The sequence below is a fragment of the Heterodontus francisci genome, chromosome 2 (genome assembly GCF_036365525.1).
Source record: "Heterodontus francisci isolate sHetFra1 chromosome 2, sHetFra1.hap1, whole genome shotgun sequence".
In the NCBI taxonomy this organism is placed as follows: domain Eukaryota; kingdom Metazoa; phylum Chordata; class Chondrichthyes; order Heterodontiformes; family Heterodontidae; genus Heterodontus; species Heterodontus francisci.
Window position 1 is genome coordinate 46,226,021 of NC_090372.1, and position 20,129 is coordinate 46,246,149.

The following is a 20,129-nucleotide window of genomic DNA, read 5'->3' on the forward strand; positions in this document are numbered from 1 at the left end:
GAAGCCCACTCCATGCATAACTCAGTAACTTAACAATAATGCTTCAGCAAACATTACATAAAGAAAAACTAAGTGAAATATGTTCCAAACATAATAAATGGAGATAAGGCATGTAGTAAATGTGCACTAACACCACAGTGAAGACAGTATATGTTGTGAGTGACAAATAGTATGATGAGGGAAACTTTAAAAAGGGAGGTTTGTGTAAAAATAGAATTAACTGTGCTTTGCCAATAAATGAAATCTAAGATACACTCCAGCATTTGCTACAGCATACAGTTGTCCCACCAGCAGCTGTTGGAAGAAATTTTCAATGTAAGTTGTTACAGGAAACAAGCCTTCCTGAAAAACATTTGCATGTAGTGACAACACCCCCTTAAGCAGCAATCCTTTCATAGTCCTGCTCATACTTTAAAACTGCCACTGAGCCTGGGATTCAGCCAAATAATTTCAGTACTCACTCCATCCTCATTACAGCACAGTCCTGGGGAGCCGTTGTGTGTTTTAGGGAAGTATGCATTCTGGTGGATGGCCTTTAATGCAATTTAAGCTGGAAGGAAGTCAAGAGTTGTATCCTTATAAAAGACAGGATTAAAACTGACATGTTTATGTTGTGGGTGGAGTATAGTTTTCATTTGTAATCACATAGCCACTTGCCTCAAGTAACTGCTTTCAGATCTAAAAGGGGACTTAAAATGTTTATCAACGCAAAATTTTTAAATAAAAAATTGTCCACTGAAAAGATTAAGGGTGCAAAGACAGAACTCAACAAATCTATTTTTTTCCTTCTCATGCTTCCCCAAGCCTAGCTGTATGCTATGCATCAGATGTTTTGCCTGTAAAATTAAACTAGATTTGGAGTCACCTTGTACTTAACTAGTTTCAAAATGGTTTCACCTCAAATAGTCCTCGATTTCATGTGCCAAAATTCGATCCGAGCATTGTCAAATATGCTGCTTGGAAACTCAATGTCTTTTCAATATTACACCTGGTAACTTTTTTTTTAAAAAAACGACAGTGCTCTTGCAGACTAAATGTCCGTGTGGAATGAAGCCTTGTATTCAGTAATCCCACTGAGCAAGCGCCATGGACAGTCCCACAGTACAGTAAACACAAATGTATCATAATTTCTGTATTATGTGCCAATTCATGGAAAAAGGCATATGTCAGAAAGCCATTAATGTAATGCAAATATAGCAGCACGTGTGGTTTCCTCTCAGGCCCACACAAAAAAAAAATTCAAACTTACGACACTGCAGCTCCTTGCTGTGACTGCTGCTTATTTCACATGGCAATAATCAGCTCAGCAACATTTATAAATCTTGAACGACCAAGAGTTTTATGCACTCCATTGTGGTATTTCAGAACTGGGAATGGTGCCTGGAAACTCCTAATTTTCAAATTTCTCAAACTTTTTTCCTGAACGTTATAATAGTAATTCAAGGATGTTTCAAATGCACTTTGGGTTCCCATTATTTATGCCTGCAATCCTGCCAACATTTTTACTGCTGTTACCATTAGAAAACAGTGCTTAATTGGGTCAACACGGTGTTTAAACACCATCAGAATGCATTCCAAAAAGACAATGACAAAACAGTGTTCTCTCCACTCTCCCAGCAGTACTGTCAAAATATGCATTGGTGTCTGCCTAAATTGATTTTTGACTATTTTTAATGAAGGTGGGTGGAACAAATGGTTCAATGGGTTAAAATACTAATTTAAAACATTACTGCTTCTTTCCAATGTCTGATATCCAACCAGCCAGAGCTGAGAAAAGCCCGGTTACCTAAATCTGTAATGGCAGCAACAGGCATAGCCCTGTAGCCTGCACATACACTACAGTTCTTAGAATTACAGTCACAGAGTCATTACAGCACAGGAGGTCATTGAGCCCATCAAGTCCATGCCAACCCTCTGTTAAGCAATCCAATCAGTTCCACATCCCCGCTCTATCCCCCTAGCCCTGCAGATTTACTTCCCTCAAGTGCCCATTCAATTTCCTTTTGAAATCATTTGTCTCCGCTTCCACCACCCTCGTAGGCAGCAAGTTCCAGGTCATTACCATTCGCTGCGTAAAAAGTTCCTCCTCACATCCCCCCTGCATCTTGTGCCCAAAACTTTAGATGTGTTCCCTAGGCCTTCTGCCAACAGCTAGCAGTTTTTCTTTGTCTACTTTATCCAAACACCTCATAATCTTGTACATCAGTATCAAATCTCCCCTCAATCTCCTTTGCTCCAAGGAGAACAACCTATCTTCTCCAAAAATCCCTCATCCCTGGAACCGTTCAGGTAAATCTCCTCTGTACACTCTCAAGGACCCTCACATTGTTCCAGAAGTGTTCTAGGCACAATGTCTTCAGCTTAGAATATCATGGAGACTTTCTCAAGACAATTGCACACATCAAATTCTCTCAGTCTGAATACAAAAATTACAGCACTACTTTTCTGTTTCTTGACAAAGCTACAATATAATTTCTCTTAGCAATCATCTTTTAAAAAGTCACAAAGCTGAACTTAATACAAATAACACTCTCCAGCTCCGTCATCTGAATACTTAAAGCTGACTGACAGGCTTCCTCAGTTTTCAAATAAGACACAATTTCTATACAAGAGCTTATATTATCACATACTGTTGCAATAGCAATTTTTAATTTGAAATTTTGAAGTAACAGCTGACTTCATCCTGTAAGGAACTGCAAAATAAAGATGTGCGAAAAATATCACTCTTCCAGTTGATCAGATTGTACAAAATGGCTCCACTTAACTCATCTTTGCCAGATCCTGATCAGACCTTTCCTGTACACATGCAGGTTTGGAGAGATCATGCAAAGTCTAGAAACAATAACATGTCTGAAGTTTTTAAATGGTGCATACTCTTTCAGGCGCATATAAAACAGATACTGAATATTTAATAACAATGCTTCCTTCATCTTTTAGTCTTTTTTTTAAGTTTCTGTACTGCCATTTCACTGTTGAAACACTGTTCCCTCCCCCACAATGAGTCATAATGTGTAATGCTATCTCTAAACAACAGCATGAAGATGTGTAGGCTAAATGATACATTGGATTAAAGGTACTTTAGGACATTGTTACCTTTCCTTTTTTAAAATCATTTTGCTAGCTTTTTCTAGCTTTGCTTTTGCTCTCATTTTCTCCCTCTCATCTAATTTCTGATCTCACTGCCCTCTGAATTATTGGCAACACCTTAATCGTTTCATTAAGCAATGACAAAGATGAGCTAATACACTGTAAATGATTGCATGAAAACCTCAGTCTCGTCAGTTCCTCAGTTGTTTACTCTGTTGATCCACTCATACACATTCAATAACTTTAACTTATCAACATACAGCATGAATGTGCTTCTAATTTATATTTTATCATCTGCTTTGTCATGTGCAATATTTATTATATTTATGATATACTCTATCTCACTTTTCTCCATACTGCATGTCATTTATTTATGTTGCTACTACATCGGAGTAGTAAAGATCTTTCTTGGAACACATCACTTTCTTAGACAAATTTGGATCATCCACAAACTTAGATAGCCCAATCTTAATACTTTAATTGAGTTCATTAATAAGCACTATAAACCATTATGCTCCAGGACCAAAACCAGAGAGTCATTGCTTTCCAACTAGAATGGTTATTACTGGTCATATGTTTCTTATTCAACGCGATTTGCAAAATTTGCACCACAGCTTTGTCTACTTCTGTCCCCGTTTCTGTTAGTATAGAAGGAGGTATTCCATTTGCATTATGAATATCAAATTGCTTTAGTTTTGTAATGAGCAGCATATGTCTTTTAAGGCCAATAACTTGGATGCATCCCCCACAATCTTAACTTATTAGAAATACTAGTTTTATACTGAGACTGAGAATAAATCAAAAGGTCATCCATACTGCTTGCTCCACTATCTCACACTCATCTTTAAAAAGCAACTTATGTTTTTGAACACTTTGACCGTACCCACAGAATCTGTTTTCTGCTCAATGCCTATTAAGATTTGCTTTTCTGCAATTATAAGGGAGATGCCCATTTCTATGCAATGAACCACCTTTTGCAGTAATTTAAAGAAGTGTGCCCTTCATCTCACTGCAGTCTGACCTTCATTTGTGCATGTATTGCAGGCCAGAAGGATAATAAACAGGTCAACACCAAAGAGCTAAAAAGCATACAGGATCACAGATTCTGTTATCAAGTGATGTAAAGCTCCTTGTATCTAAAAATAAGGATGTGCCCATTTAAGATGGAGATGAGAAAAATTTGTTTCTCTGAGGCTCGTGAGTCTTTGGAACTCTCTTCCTCAAAAGGCAGTGGAAGCAAAGTCTTTAAATATTTTTAAGGCAGAGGTAGATAGATTCTTGATAAGCAAGGGGGTAAATGGTTACTGGGGGTAGGCGGGAACATGGAGTCGAGGTTACAATCAGATCAGCCATGATCTTATTGAACGGCAGAGCAGGCTCGAGGGGCCAAGTGGCCTACTTCTAATTCATATGTTCGTACGGTAATCAAATCAGAAAATATTCCCAAAGTGTTGTGCTTTTTAAAAATACAATTACATTGTTACACTGGAGTCTAACCCAAGAATTTTCACACCATCATTGCAACAGTATTTTATTCTTCACAACTTGAAAACTTTAAAGCAATGTGCAGACAAGAAGAAAGCACTTAGTATAAATGAGGGTGACCTCTAGATTCAAAAGGTGGAGTAACAGTCTGTGCTCTCCAGGATCAACAAGCATCCTTTTCCACAGGAGTCAGATAGGATATGAAGGAGTTTTAAGTGAAATTACTTTCCCCGTCACCAAAAATAATTACGTTCAAGACTTTTTTCTTTCTCATCTCACTCCGCAAATTGGAAGGCAATCAAGTTCTCTAGGAGATAGTTTACATCCAACAGAAACAGAAATTTACTGCATGGAAGGAGGCCATTCAGCCCATCATGTCCACTCCAGCCATCAAGTAGCCATCCAGCCTAATTATACGTTCCCGCTCTTGGTCCATAGCCTTGTAGGTTAAGGCACTTCAAGTACATATCCAAGTACATTTTAAATGTTATGAGGGTTTCTGCCTCCAACACCCTTTCAGGCAGTGAGTACCAGGCTTCTACCTGAAAAAAGTTTTGCTCGATTCCCCTCTAAATTTATGGCCCCGGTTATGGACCCCTCAACCAAAGGGAATAGGGCCTTTCACTCTATCCAAACCCCTCATAATTTTTATACACTTCAAAACAACCCTAGCCTATCCAATCTTTCCTCATAACTAAAATTCTCCAGTCCAGGCAACATCCTTGTAAATTTTCTCTGTACTCATACTAGTACAATCACATCTTTCCTATAGTACGGTAACCAGAACTGCACACAGTACTCCAGCTGTGACCTAACCAGTGTTTTGTACAGTTCTAGCAGAACCTCCCAGCTGTTATACTCTATGCTGCGGCTAAAAAAAGCAAGTATCCTGTATGCCTTCTTGATCACCTTATCTACCTGTCCAGCCACCTTCAGGGATTTGTGGACGTGCAATCCAAGGTCCCTCTGTTCCTCTACACTTCTCTGTATCTTACCATTTATTTTGTATTCCCTTGCTTTGTTAGCCTTCCCCAAATGCATTACTTCACACTTCTCCAGCCTGAACTCCATTTGCCACTGTTCTACCCACCTGACCAATCCACTGACATCTTCCTGCTGTCTGCAGCTTTCCTCTTCATTATCAACCACATGGCCAAGTTTTGGATCATCGGCAAACTTCTTAATCATACCCCCTACATTTAAGTCCAAATCATTAATATATACCACAAAAAGCAAGGGACCTATCATTCAGCCCTGTGGAACCCCAATGGAAACAGCCTTCCAGTCACAAATACACCCATCAACCATTACCCTCTGCTTCCTGCCTCTGAGCAGATTGTGAATCCAACCTGCCACTTTGCCTTGGATCCCTTGGGCTTTTACTTTCATGACCAGACCATGTGAGACCTCATCAAAAGCCTTGCTAAGATCCATATAGACCACATCAAATGTGCTACCCTCTTCGACTCTCGTTGTTAGTCAGGCATGACCTTCCTTTAAATCTGTGTTGACTGTCCTTGATTAATCAGTGTCTTCCTAAATGAAGATTTATCCTGTCCCTCCAAATTTTTTCCAATAATTTTCCCACCACTGAGTTTTGGCTGACCAGCCTGTAATTACTCATTTTATCCCTTTCTCCCTTTTTAAGCAATGGTAAGGTACCTGTCCTCTGGCACCAAGCCTGTAGCCAGAGAGGATTGGAAAATGATGGTCAGAGCCTCTGCTATTTCTTCTCTTGCATCCCTCAACAGCCTAGGATACATTTCGTCCCAGCCTGGGGATTTAGCCACTTACAAAGATGTTAAATCCCTTAATACTTCCTCTCTCATGATGAGAATTTAATCTAATATTTCACACTCCTCCTCCCTGATTTCAATGTCTGCATGTCCCTCTCTTTTGTGAAAACAGACACAAAGTATTCATTTAAAAACCATACCAGCATTCTCCATCTCGACATACATATTACCCTTATGGTACCTAACAGGACTTACTCTTTATTTACTTATCCTCTGGCTCTTTATGTATTACGAAGAAGTTTTTGAGTTTGCCTCGATTTTACTTGACTATTTTTTCACAGCCTCTCTGTGCTTTCCCAATTTCCTTTTTAATTCTATCCATTTTTTATACTTCTCTAGGTTTTCTGCAGTATTAAGCCCTTAGTATCTGTCACAAGCTTTCCTTTTTTTCTTTTATCCTCTCCTTTAGGCCCTGGACATCCAGGGGGCTCTGAATTTGTTAGTCCCACCATTTTTCTTTAAGAAAACATACTTGCTCTGAACCCTCACTGTCTCTTCCTTGAATGCCTCCCACTGATCTGGCACTGATTTATCTTCAAGTAGCTGTTTCCTGTGCACTTTAGCTAAATCACATCTCAGCTAAGTAAAATTAGCTTTTTCCCCAATTGAGAACTTTTATTCCTGGTCTATCATTGTCCTTTTCCATAACAACTCAAATCTAACTGAATTATGATCACTTCCAGCAAAGTGCTCCCCAACTGATACCGCTTCCAGCTGCCCAGCTTCATTCCCTAAAACTAAAGTGCAGATCTGCCCCCATCTTGTTGTTACGTACTGGATAAAAAAAAATTCTTCTGAATGCATTTTAAGAATTCTACTCCCCTTCAGCCTTGCACACTAATTCTATCTCAGTTAATATTAGGGTAGTTGAAATCCCTACTATTACTGGTCTATTGTTTTGCACTTCTCAGAGATTTGCCTACATATTTACTCTTCAGGTTGGAAAGCCGTAACTAGTGGGGTGCCACAAGGATCGGTCCCAGGGCCTCGACTATTTACTATCTATATTAATGACTTGGAGGAAGGGACAGAGTGCAGTGTATCCAAATTTGCTGACGATATAAAAATAGGTGGGAAGGCATGTTGTGATGAGGATACAAAGAATCTGCAAAGGGATATAGCTAGGATAAGTGAGTGGGCAAAAACTTGGCAGCTGGAGTTCAATGTGGGGAAGTGTGAGGTCATCCACTTTGGTAGGAAGAATAAAAAGGCAGATTATTTAGATGGAGAAAGACTACAAAATACTGCTGTACAGAGGGATCTGGGTGTTCTTATACATGAAACACAAAAAGTTAGCATGCATGTGCAGCATGTGAAAGCAAATGGAATTCTGGCCCTTATTGCTAGGGGGTTAGAGTTTAAAAATTGGGCAGTCTTGTTACAACTGTACAGGGTGTTGGTGAGGCCACACCTGGAGTACTGCGTACAGTTTTGGTCCCCGTATTTAAGGAAGGATATACTAGCATTGGAGGCAGTTCAGAAAAGGTTCACTAGGCTGATTCCTGGGATGAAGGTTTGTCTTATCAAGAATGGCTAAAAAGGTTAGGCCGTTACTCGTTGGAGTATAGAAGAATGAAAGGTGATCTTAGAAAATAGAACAGTACAGCACAGTACAGGCCCATTGGCCCACGATGTTGTGCTGACCCTTAAACCTACTCTAAGATCAAACTACCTACATACCCTTCATTCTACTCTCCTCCATGTACCTATCCAAGAGTCGCTTAAATGTCCCGAATGTATCTGCTTCTACTACCACCGCTGGCAGTGCATTCCACGCACCCACCACTCTCTGTGTAAAGAACTTACCTCTGACATCTCCCCGAAACCTTCCTCCAATCACCTTAAAATTATGCCCCCTGGTGATAGCCCTTTCCACCCTGGGAAAAAGTCTCTGGCTATCCACTTTATCTATGCCTCTCATCATCTTGTACATCTCTATCAAGTCACCTCTCATCCTTCTTCGCTCCAATGAGAAAAGCCCTAGCTCCCTCAACCTTTCTCCATAAGACATGCCCTCCAATCCAGGCAGCATCCTGGTAAATCTCCTCTGCACCCTCTCTAAAGCTTCCACATCCTTCCTATAATGAGGTGACCAGAACTGAACACAATATTCCAAGTGTGGTCGAACCAGGGCTTTATAGAGCTGCAGCATAACCTCGCGGCTCTTAAACTTTATCCCCTTGTTAATGAAAGCCAACACCCCATAAGCCTTCTTAACAACCCTATCAACTTGGGTGGCAACTTTGAGGGATCTATGGACGTGGACCCCAAGATCCCTCTGTTCCTCCACACTACCAAGAATCCTGTCTTTAAGCCTATATTCTGCATTCAAATTCGACCTTCCAAAATGAATCACTTCACACTTTTCCAGGTTGAACTCCATCTGCCACTTCTCAGCCCAGCTCTGCATCCTGTCAATGTCCCGTTGCAACCTACAACAGCCTTCCACACTATCCACAACTCCAGCAACCTTCGTGTCATCGGCAAACTTACTAACCCAGCCTTCCACTTCCTCATCCAAGTCATTTATAAAAATCACAAAGAGCAGAGGTCCCAGTACAGATCCCTGCAGATCACCACTGGTCACCGAGCTCCAGGCTGAATACTTTCCATCTACTACCACCCTCTGTCTTCTATGGGCCAGCCAATTCTGCATCCAGACAACCAAATTTCCCTGTATCCCATGCCTCCTTACTTTCTGAATGAGCCTACCATGGGGAACCTTATCAAACGCCTTGCTAAAATCCATATACAACACATCCACTGTTCTTCCTTCATCAATGTGTTTTGTCACATCCTCAAAGAATTCAATAAGGCTTGTGAGGCATGACCTTCCCCTCACAAAGCCATGTTGACTATCCCTAATCAAACTATGCTTTTCCAAATAATCATAAATCCTGTCTCTCAGAATCCTCTCCAATAATTTGCCCACCACTGACGTAAGAAGGGCGGCACAGTGGCGCAGTGGTTAGCACTGCAGCCTCACAGCTCCAGCGACCCGGGTTCAATTCTGGGTCCTGCCTGTGTGGAGTTTGCAAGTTCTCCCTGTGTCTGCGTGGGTTTTCTCCGGGTGCTCCGGTTTCCTCCCACAAGCCAAAGAACTTGCAGGTTGGTAGGTAAATTGGCCATTATAAATTGCCCCTAGTATAGGTAGGTGGTTAGGAAATATAGGGACAGGTGGGGATGTGGTAGGAATATGGGATTAGTGTAGGATTAGTATAAAATGGGTGGTTGATGGTCGGCACAGACTCGGTGGGCCGAAGGGCCTGTTTTTAGTGCTGTATCTCTAAAAAGAAAAACTGACTGGTCTGTAATTCCCAGGGTTATCCCTATTCCCTTTCTTGAACAAGGGAATAACATTTGCCACCCTCCAATCATCTGGTACTACTCCAGTGGACAGTGAAGACGCAAAGATCATCGCCAAAGGTGCAGCAATCTCTTCCCTCCCTTGGGTATATCCCGTCTGGCCCCGGGGACTTATCTGTCCTCATATCATTCAAAATTTCCAGCACATCCTCCCTCTTAACCTCAACCTGTTCGAGCATATCAGCCTGTTCCACGCTGTCCTCACAAACGACCAGGTCCCTCTCACTAGTGAATACTGAAGCAAAGTATTAATTAAGGACCTCCCCTACCTCCTCCGACTCCAGGCACAAGTTCCCTCCACTATCCCTGATCAGCCCTACCCAAACTCTGGCCATCCTCTTGTTCCTCACATAAGTGTAGAACGCCTTGGGATTTTCCTTAATCCTACCCACCAAGACTTTTTCATGTCCCCTTCTAGCTCTCATAAGTCCATTCTTCAGTTCCTTCCTGGCTACCTTGTAACCCTCTAGAGCCCTGTCTTATTAAAACATATGAGATTCTAAGGGGGCCTGACAGGGTAGATGTTGAGAATATGTTTCCGCTGGTGGGGGATCTCAAACTAGGGGACATAGTTATACAATAAGGGGGGTCACACATTTAAAACGGAGATGAGAAGGAATTTCTACTCTGAGGGTTTTGAATTTCTGGAATTCTCTACTCTAGAGAGTTGTGGAGGCTAGGTCACTAAATGTATTTGAGGAGGCAGATAGATTTTTGAAATCTCGGGGAGTCGAGGGTCATGCGGAGCAGACCCGAAAGAGGAGCGGAGGCCTGGGAGAGATCAGCCATGATCTTATTGAATGGTGAGGCAGGCTTGAGGGGCTGAATGGCCTACTCCTGCTCCTATTTCTTATGTTCTATCTCCCCCTGACTGTTTGGAGTCTATTGTACAGAGTAGTCTGATTGACCCTTTTTATTCTTCAGGTAAACCCATATTTGATGTTCCTTCCACCATATCATCCCTCCTCACAGCTATTATTGTTTCTTTAATCAATATTGTGCCCCTGCTCCTTCTTTATCCCTCCCTCTATCTCGTCAAACTCTAACCAGAAATGTTGAGCTGCCATTCTGCCCTTCTTTCAGCCTCAGCTCAGTGATAGCTATATCATACTCCCACGTGTCAATCTGTGCTGTGAGCTCATCTGCCTTATTCTCTAGACTTCTAGCATTGAAGTAAATACCACTTAGCACTGCCAAACACCCAATTGTTTATTTTCTAGCCTTTGTTTCCTTTGCCTTCCAAACACGCTTACTAATTTTCTGCCTTCCATTTCCAACTTTTCTTTTCTCCCTTCTGAATCGACTCTCAGATTCCCATTCCCTTGCCAAGCTAGTTTAAACCCTTTTCAACAGCACTAGCAAAACCCCTTGCGATGATACTGGCACAGCCCAGTGGAGGTGCAAGCGTCCGGCTTGTACACGTTCCACCTCCCCCACAAGCAGTCCCAAAGCCTCAGGAATCTAAAGCCTTCCCTCCTGTACCATCTCTCCAGCCACGTATTCATCAGCTCTAACTTCCTATTTCTGTACTCACTAGCATGTGGCACCAGGAGTCATCTGGAGATTACTACTTTGAAGTCCTGCTTTTTAATCTCTCTCCTAGCTCCCTAAACTTTGCCTTTAGGACCTCATTCCTCTTCCTAACTATATCATCAGTGCCCTCCTGGGCCACAACCTCTGACTGTTCACCCTCCCCTGTCCTGTAGCCGTTCAGTGACATCCTTGGCCCTGCACCAGGGAGGCAACATACCAGCCTGGAGTCGTCAGGAAGGACAGACGGATGGATGGAAGGAAATGAATCACAAGCATACTGCACAGCACCTTCGAGTACCAAAGCCTGCATGTAAGTGCAAAAAACAGCACAGCAAAATTGAATGTGAAATTTTGCCATACCAAGTTCTAATGCAAGTGTAACCAAAAATCCTGACAACAGGAATTCAGGTTTGTGCACAGCCTTGTGTTAGCCTTGGTTTACTAATGGCACTTTTACTTGTAAATAAAATATTGGGATCAAGTCTCATTTCAGACACTTCAGCACAATCTAATCTGACAGTTCTGTGCAGTACCAGGTCTAAATCTGTTAATTGTGTTAATGGTTTGACTATATGCAGGTGAAGGGTGTTAATTGGGGTCTTAGTTGAGCACACACTGAGACTGAACAGTTTTGAGTGAGGAGCTACATGTTTGTAATCCTTTCACTCTGCACAATACATGTGAAACTAAGAAAAGACAGGCTTCAGCATTATCCTTCCATAACAAGCTTTCTGAAATTTAACTCCAGGTACATACTGCACTGCCAGAGTTGCTGTCTTTCAAATGAAATATCAATCCAAGACTGTCTGCCTATTCAAAGAGTAAATGCTCCACATCACTACTTGGAGAAAACCGACGTGTTGACCCAATGTTATGGCCAACATTTATCCCTCAACCAAATTAAACAGATTAGCTGGTAATTTTTTTTTTTATTGTTGTTTTTGGGGCCTTGCTATTTGCAAATTGTCCACCTCATTTCGCTACATTGTAACAGTGACTACACTTCCAAAACACTATGTTGGCTATGAAGAGCTCTGAGATGTCTTAAGGATATGAAAGACATTACATAAGTGCAAGTTCTTTTCTTACTTTAAGTGTGGCCTGATAGAATCAAGATACCTGCTGGAGGTGCCAGTGAGGACTGCACACATTTGGGAGTTTAAAACTAGGGCCATAAATATAACAGGCACTAATCCAATAAGGAAACAAGGAAAAGCTTTTTTTCCCCCAGAGTGGTGAGAATGTGGAAATACTACCACATGGAGTGGTTGGGATGAACTGCATAGATGCAATTAAGGGAAAGCTACAGAAGTACATGAGGCTATGTTGAGAGGGTGAGATGAAGAAAGATAGGAGATGGCTCATGTGCAGGATAAACACCAGCATAGATCATTTGGGCCAAATAGCTTGTTTCTGTGCTGCAAATTGTAGGTAATTCTAAGATACACCTCCTTTAGAAATGCCCCTTCTTGGTCAACTAAGTATAAAAATCTCATGATGCAAAACTCATGCCTAGCATTGATAGTTCCAGGAGATGCAGAGACATTAAGTGGGCAAATGAAAAAACTCAAGTTGACCCTAACTTCATTTTAGTTGCCAGAAAAATACCAATGACAAATTTGGAAAATGTGGTGCAGGTTAAAGTTGAAGTGGGTAGATGGCTTGAGTAAAACCACATGTCAGATGGTGAAGGGCCATAAAAGAGCCTCCCATCCGAGGTCAACTGTAAAAGATCAAGAGATTCAGGCAACTGAACCTTCACAAAGTCTAAATACAAAATTTGGGGTGAAAAGGTGATCACAGAATAGCAACAAAAAAATTTTTAATATTAGTTTGTGGGATGTGGGCGTCGATGACTAAGCCAACATTTATTGCCCATCCCTAATTGCCCTTGAACTGAATGGCTTGCTAGGCCATTTCAGAGGGCATTTAAGAGTGAACCACATTGCTGTGGGTCTGGAATCACATGTAGGCCAGAGCAGGTAAGGACAGCAGATTTCCTTCCCTAAAGGGCATAAGTGAACCAGATGGGTTTTCACAACAATCGACACTGGTTCCATAGTCACCATTAGACTAGTTTTAATTCTAGATTTATTAATTGAATTCAAACTTCACCATCTGCATTAGCCTGGGCTCTGGATTACTAGGGCGACAGTGGCAAGCACCGCAGCCTCACAGCTCCAGCAACCCGGGTTCGGTTCTGGGTACTGCCTGTGCGGAATTTGCAAGTTCTCCCTGTGACCGCGTGGGTTTTCTCCAGGTGCTCCGGTTTCCTCCCACATGCCAAAGTCTTGAGGGTTGATAGGTAAATTGGCCATTGTAAAAAAAAAAATTGCCCCTAGTGTAGGTAGGTGGTAGGAGAATTGAGGGAAGGTGGGGATGTGAGAGGGAAAAAATGGGATTAATGTAGGATTAGTATAAATGGGTGGTTGATGGTCAGCACGGACTCATTGGGCCGAAGGGCCTGTTTTGGAGCTGTATCTCTCTTTGACTCTATTACCACTATGCCGCCGCCTCCCCCTACAATAACCTAACTCTGAGCATATATTTAGGTGACACAAACAAAATACTGATCATGATGCAAGTGGAATACAGAGGGAGTACTGACAACACAGAACTTAGGAACAGGAGTAGGCCATCCAACTGTATTAAACTGTTTTGAAATTTTCAATTGACCTAACCTCAACAGCTTTCGGGGGAGAGCGAGTTCCAGATTTTCACTGCATTTTGTGTGAAGAAAGACTTACATTGAGATAGTGCCTTTCATGACCCTGAGATATCCCAAAGTGCTTTAAAGCCAATGGAGGACTTCTGAAGTGTAGTAATGTAGGAAACACAGCAGGCTCCCACAAACAGTAATGAGCCAATGACCAGATAAACTGTGTGATGTTGATTGAGGAATAAATATTGGCCAGGACACCAGGAATAACTCCCCTGGTCTTCAAAATAGTGCCATTGGATCTTTTATATGCACCCGACATAGCAGACGGCACCTCAGTTTAATGTCTAATCTGAGAAACACACCTCCAACAGTGCAGCGCTGGAATGTCAGCCTGGATTTTTGTGCTCAAGTCTCTGGAATGGGACTTGAACCCACAACCTTCTGTCTTAGACAAGAGAGTGCTACCAACAGAGCCATAGCTGACACCCAAGAAGTGCTTCCTAATATCAACCCTGAATGGCCTAGCTCCATTTTAAGGTTATTCCCCCTTCTTCTGGATTCCGTCACTAGAGGAAATAGTTTCTCTCTATCTACTCTATCAATTGCTTTGATCATCTTAAACGCCTCAATTAGATCTACTCAAGGAAATACAGCCTAGTCAAGGCGACCTATCCTCATAATTTAACACTTTTAGCCCTGGTATCATTCTAATGAAGCTGCACTGCACCCCTTCCAAGGCCAGTATTTCTTTCCTGAGGTGCAGTGCCCAAACTAATGCAATACTCTAAATGGGGTCTAACCAGAGCTTTAAATAACCGAAAAATAACTTTGTATACCAATCCCCATGAGTAAAGGGCAAACTTTTGTTACGACCAGGTGAGAAAGAGATCTAGGGTTCCTTTTCAGCCTTCACCTGGTCTTACTGTAACAGGGTTTAATTTTAAAACAGTGTTTTTAACTCCCCCTTGGTGAATCCTTGTTCACTGCTTTCCAATTATAAGGCAAAGAAACCAGCACAAACAAGCTTTCTCAGGTTAAAAGAGATGAAATTTATTAAACTTAACCTCTAATTCGGTTAACGCCTATGGATACATGACGCGCCCACGCAAGCATGCATACGCGATACACAGATGCAGACAGGGACAGAAAGAGCAGGAGAAAAGTAAAGTGGAAAAGTTTAAGGAAATATCTGAAGAGAGTTTTTTGTTACTGTGCTTCGAGCTCGCTATAGAGTTCTTGATTGTAAGTGGATCTTGCTTTTCGTTGGGGCCCAGTATTCCTCTTAAACCTTGTTCACTGTAGGAGACTTTTCACTCTTGGGGTTCACGTGTCTTCACTGGGTTTTGGAGTTCCGTGAGAAAGAGATGGGAACAGACAGACAAACAGGAGGTCTTCTTCAGTCCAGGAGCATTCTGCTTTTCTGCAGACTCTCAGTTCAAACTGTACAATTCAGGAAAAAACCCAGATTGCCAAGCAGGTTAGTCATGTGACTAACTGGTTTGACCACGTGGTTTTTTTTTTAAAGAGATACAGCACTGAAACAGGCCCTTCGGCCCACCGAGTCTGTGCCGAACATCAACCACCCATTTATACTAATCCTACACTAATCCCATATTCCTACCAAACATCCCCACCTGTCCCTATATTTCCCTACCACCTACCTATACTAGTGACAATTTATAATGGCCAATTTACCTATCAACCTGCAAGTCTTTTGGCTTGTGGGAGGAAACCGGAGCACCCGGAGAAAACCCACGCAGACACAGGGAGAACTTGCAAAACTCCACACAGGCAGTACCCGGAATCGAACCCGGGTCCCTGGAGCTGTGAGGCTGCGGTGCTAACCACTGCGCCACTGGTTGTGGAATGTATTGGAGCAGGGGATAGATCCTTTGTTCCAAACACTGTTTGTTAATCTGCAAAAATGTCTTTCAAGCCAGGGGCCTGGCAACACCTTGTCACAACCCTTTTCTTCCCAGCAACAATTTGAAATTTAAAGTCCATGTGGTGAAATTAATGTGCCTCATTCTTGGTAGGTGGGGGCCTGCATGACACATTCTATTAGCCTTTTTAATTATTTTTTGCGCCTACCTACTAGCTTTTAGTGGTTTCTGTTCAGATGCCTAAATCTCTCTGCTCATCCACAGTTCCTAGCTTCTTGCCATTTAGAAATTACTTTGATCTATCTGTCTTGGATCTAAAAGTGGATGATCACACGTTTCCCCACAGTGGACTACAACTACCAAAGTTTTGTCCACTCTTTATTCTATTAATGTCCCTTTGCAACTTTCTGCTCCCAACTACACTATTTACTGTGCCAACTAACTTGGTGTCATTGACATACTTGGAGATATGGCTGCATATTCCTTCAAGCTGAGGCCCCAGGACAGATCCTTGAGGGGACACCACTAGTCACATCCTGCAATTAGAGTACAAACTCAATATCCCTGCTCTCTGTCTCCTATCTCCTAACAAATTCCCTATCCATGTCAATAGATTGCCTCCAATTCCATGTGCTGTCATTTTTCTTAGCTGTCCCTTATGTGGAATTTTATCAAATGCCTTTTAGAGGTCCATGTAAGTAACATCCATAGGCCCTTCCTTATCTACATTAGTCATCTCCTCAAAAAAATTCAACTAGGTTCATTACACATGATTTAGCCTTTACAAATCCATGCTGACTCTTTCAGATCAGTTCATATATGTCCAAGTGCTTAGTCACTCTGTCCCTAATAATAGATTCTAGCAACTTCCCCATAACACCCATTAGACTAATAGGAATACAAGAGTCATAGAAACTTACAGTACAGAAGGACCATCATGCCTGTTCTGGCTCTTTGAAAGACCAGTTGTGCTTAGTCCCACACCTCTGCTTTTTGACCACAACCTTTAAAGTTCTTCAACCCTCAAGTACCTGTCCAACTCCCTTTTAAAATTCATCAGCTTCCACCACCTTCTCAGGCAGCGACAACTCTTCGACTGAAAAACTTTCTCATCTCCCCTCTAAATCTATTGCCAATGGTTTTAAATTTATGATCTCTGGTTATTGATTCACTTACCAGAGGAAATAGTTTTTCTCTATCCACTCTATCAAAACCTCGCATCATGAAACTTAGGTCACCTCTGCTACAAGGAGAACAGTCCTAACTTTCAATTTCCTAGTTTTTCTCTCCTATCCTTTTTAAATAGTAGAGTGACATTGGCTCTCCAAATTCTCAACGTTTATGTATTTAATACATCCTAAGTACTGAAATGCTAAAAAACAATTAAAATGAAGTAACAAAATTTAACAGGTTTATGCTGATGTCCTTCAATAGTCCAGCCTACACTCAATTTACTTATCCACCTACGTTCATTGTTACATATTAGACTCTATTTTAAAATATTGTAAGCGAGAATCACCTAACACTGTCATTCAGCAATGAATACAGAAACTAAACTAAACTTAAGTTGACTTAACCTGATAAATTTTGTGCTTCGCAGAAATATTTGTTGAAATTCGTAGCTTTTTTTGTAAGCTTGTCTTCGTAGTGGCAGTACAATTTAAACTCAAATGAGGCTGCATCGACCGAACAGAATCCAAATCGAAAAGATCTTCATACTTAGCTGCTGTCAAAGGGCTAGCAAAACCAGATCAGGCAATTAACCAATAGATGGTGGAGCATGAAACCAAAAGATGAAATGAAAATGGAAATGACAAATGCATAGTGAATATCTTTGGCCTTTCATTTTCCTACAAATGTGGTCTATGTGTACAAGTTGCTTTCTTATTAAAAGCGACTGACTAATTTGCACAGCACAGTTACTATAGAAAATAGGTAAAAATCCTATTCCTCCACCACCTTAAAAGACTGCCTTTATTAGAGAACATAGGTTTACAGAAAAAACTGATGAAAAGCTGGAAGTCAAGAAAATTACGTCAACTTTGTTGACAGAAATGTCAATTGCTTTTAAAGCTTCTGAAAATACACATAAGCAAACCAATTTAAAAGGAAAAAACTTTGTGTTCAAGAAAGAATGACACCTAATTATAGCTGTAAATTGAGGCAATCGTCCAATACAGCTACAAAAAAAAACAAGTACTTAAAGTACCGTGGTAGCACTCTCACCTCAAAGTCAGAAATTGTGGATTCAAGCTCCACTCCATACAAACTTGAGCACATTATCTAGGATGACTTTAGTGCAGTACTGAGGAAACACTGCTCTGTTGCTGGCACTGTTTTTCAAATGAGATGTTAAACTGAGGTTCCATTTGCCCTCCTCGGCAGACATTAACGATCTCATGGCATTATTTCAAAAAGAAAAGCAAGGGCCTTTTGCCCCACACACTGGACAATATTTTTTCCTTCAACCAACATCACTAAAACAGATTATCTGGTCATTATCTGTGTATGTATGACCTTGCTCTATGCAAATTAGCTGCCATGTTTCCTACATTACAACAGTGACTACACTCAAAAGTACTTCATTGGCTGTAACACACTTTGGGCCAACCTGAGGCTGTGAAAAGGTGCTATATAAATGCAACTCTTTCTGTTCAGGTAATTTACTAGACCATGACTTATTTGCACAGGCAAATACAAATCAACATTATAAATATTCTACCAAATTCATGAGGGAGAAACAATATCCAGCTTCACTTGTTGCGAATTAATTTTTTGTGCTTCAATATATGTACCATCTACAAGATGTACAGCAGCAACCCACCAAGTCTCCTTTGACAGCATCTTCCAAACCCATGACATCTACCACCTTGAAGGACAAGGACAGCAGACACATGGGAACACCACCACCTGCAAGTTTCCCTCCAAGCCACATACCATCCTGACTTGGAACTACATCACTGTTCCTTCCATTGTTGCTGGGCAAAAAACCTGGAACTCCCTAACAGCACTGTGGGTATAACTACACCAGATGGACTGCAGCGGTTCAAAACGGCAACTCAACACCACCTTCGCAAGGGCAATAAGGGATGGGCAACCAATTCTGGCCTTGCCAGTGACAGTCATATCCCTTGAAAGAATTTAAAAAATTACCCTCTAAATATGCACATGTCTTCCTGTGGAGCCTAACACTTCAGAATCATTCAGCTGGCAGTAACGATGGATTCGGAAATGGTGCACACGGTACAATAAGATTTTTGGTTATAAAATACAAAAATCTCTGGAAATTGTACTTAAAAGCAAACATATTTATGAACTTTAAATACAAAATAACTGAATTAATTTGAATCAGAAATTGGGAAGAAAGCACCAATACATTAGCATCAACTGTCTGCAGGAATCAAGTACATTCTACAAACTAACCTTGTGGAAATGCAGTGCTATTTGAAAACAAACATTTCTTTTGCTCGGTAAACATTAGATCCTCGATGGCATGCTGCCACATTTTCACAGTCAGTTACACATTAACACACAAAATCTGTATCGCTATTTAAATAATGAAAGTGCTGAGAAATATCAGCACATTACATTTTAAATGTTTTGCCTCCATCAAGGTCAATCTAAGCGAGTATATCTGACTCATTGAGGAGGCAGAGCAAGCCAGACACCTTTGTTCTGGCACGCTCCTCGGAGTCACTCTTACTCCAGTTGCCTAGTTATTTTCATTACCAGTTAAGCTGTAAAAAATTGTCTGGTTCTTTAGCATGGGAGCTTTATGATTGGACAGGAGGATTATTTATTTGCTACTCCAGTATTATCTGTGGGGGAGGAATATCGTCATTATGCCAAGGTACTACGTTAATGTAAGTTACTGCAGGAAGGATCAAGCTTGGGTGAACCAAAAAGACTGCAGCACATGTTTCAGATCACCTGCAGCTTGACCTATTTTTCAGTTAATATTTAGTCTGGCTGAAGTAAGAGATGGAGTATTCTAGTATATAGAGTACCACAATAAAAGGAATTACAAACATTTTACAGTGGCTCACAGCACTGGGATGAAGGAACATTTCCCTAATGATTTTAAAATTCTATTTCCGAAACTCAACTTACTGAAGCTATTTTGTGCCCATTTCAACAACATTGGTTCTATTTACGTAAGTGCCGAACATATTCGGAAAAACGTTACTGTCTAGAATAAGGTGAAGTTTTCAGGGTTTCAACTAGGCAACAGACAGCAAGGACGAAATGTATAATGTCTCAGTGCAACATTGCTAATACTGTGACAGAATACAAAATAAAAATAGGCACTGGCCAATC

At 41.2% G+C, this 20,129-nt stretch overlaps 1 protein-coding gene across 7 annotated transcripts in view; it reads right to left on the reverse strand.

Annotated features, from left to right (window-relative positions):
* The window catches only part of atxn1a (ataxin 1a), a 389,870-nt gene that overhangs the window by 168,586 nt on the left and 201,155 nt on the right, over positions 1 to 20,129 (reverse strand). The window lies entirely within an intron of this gene.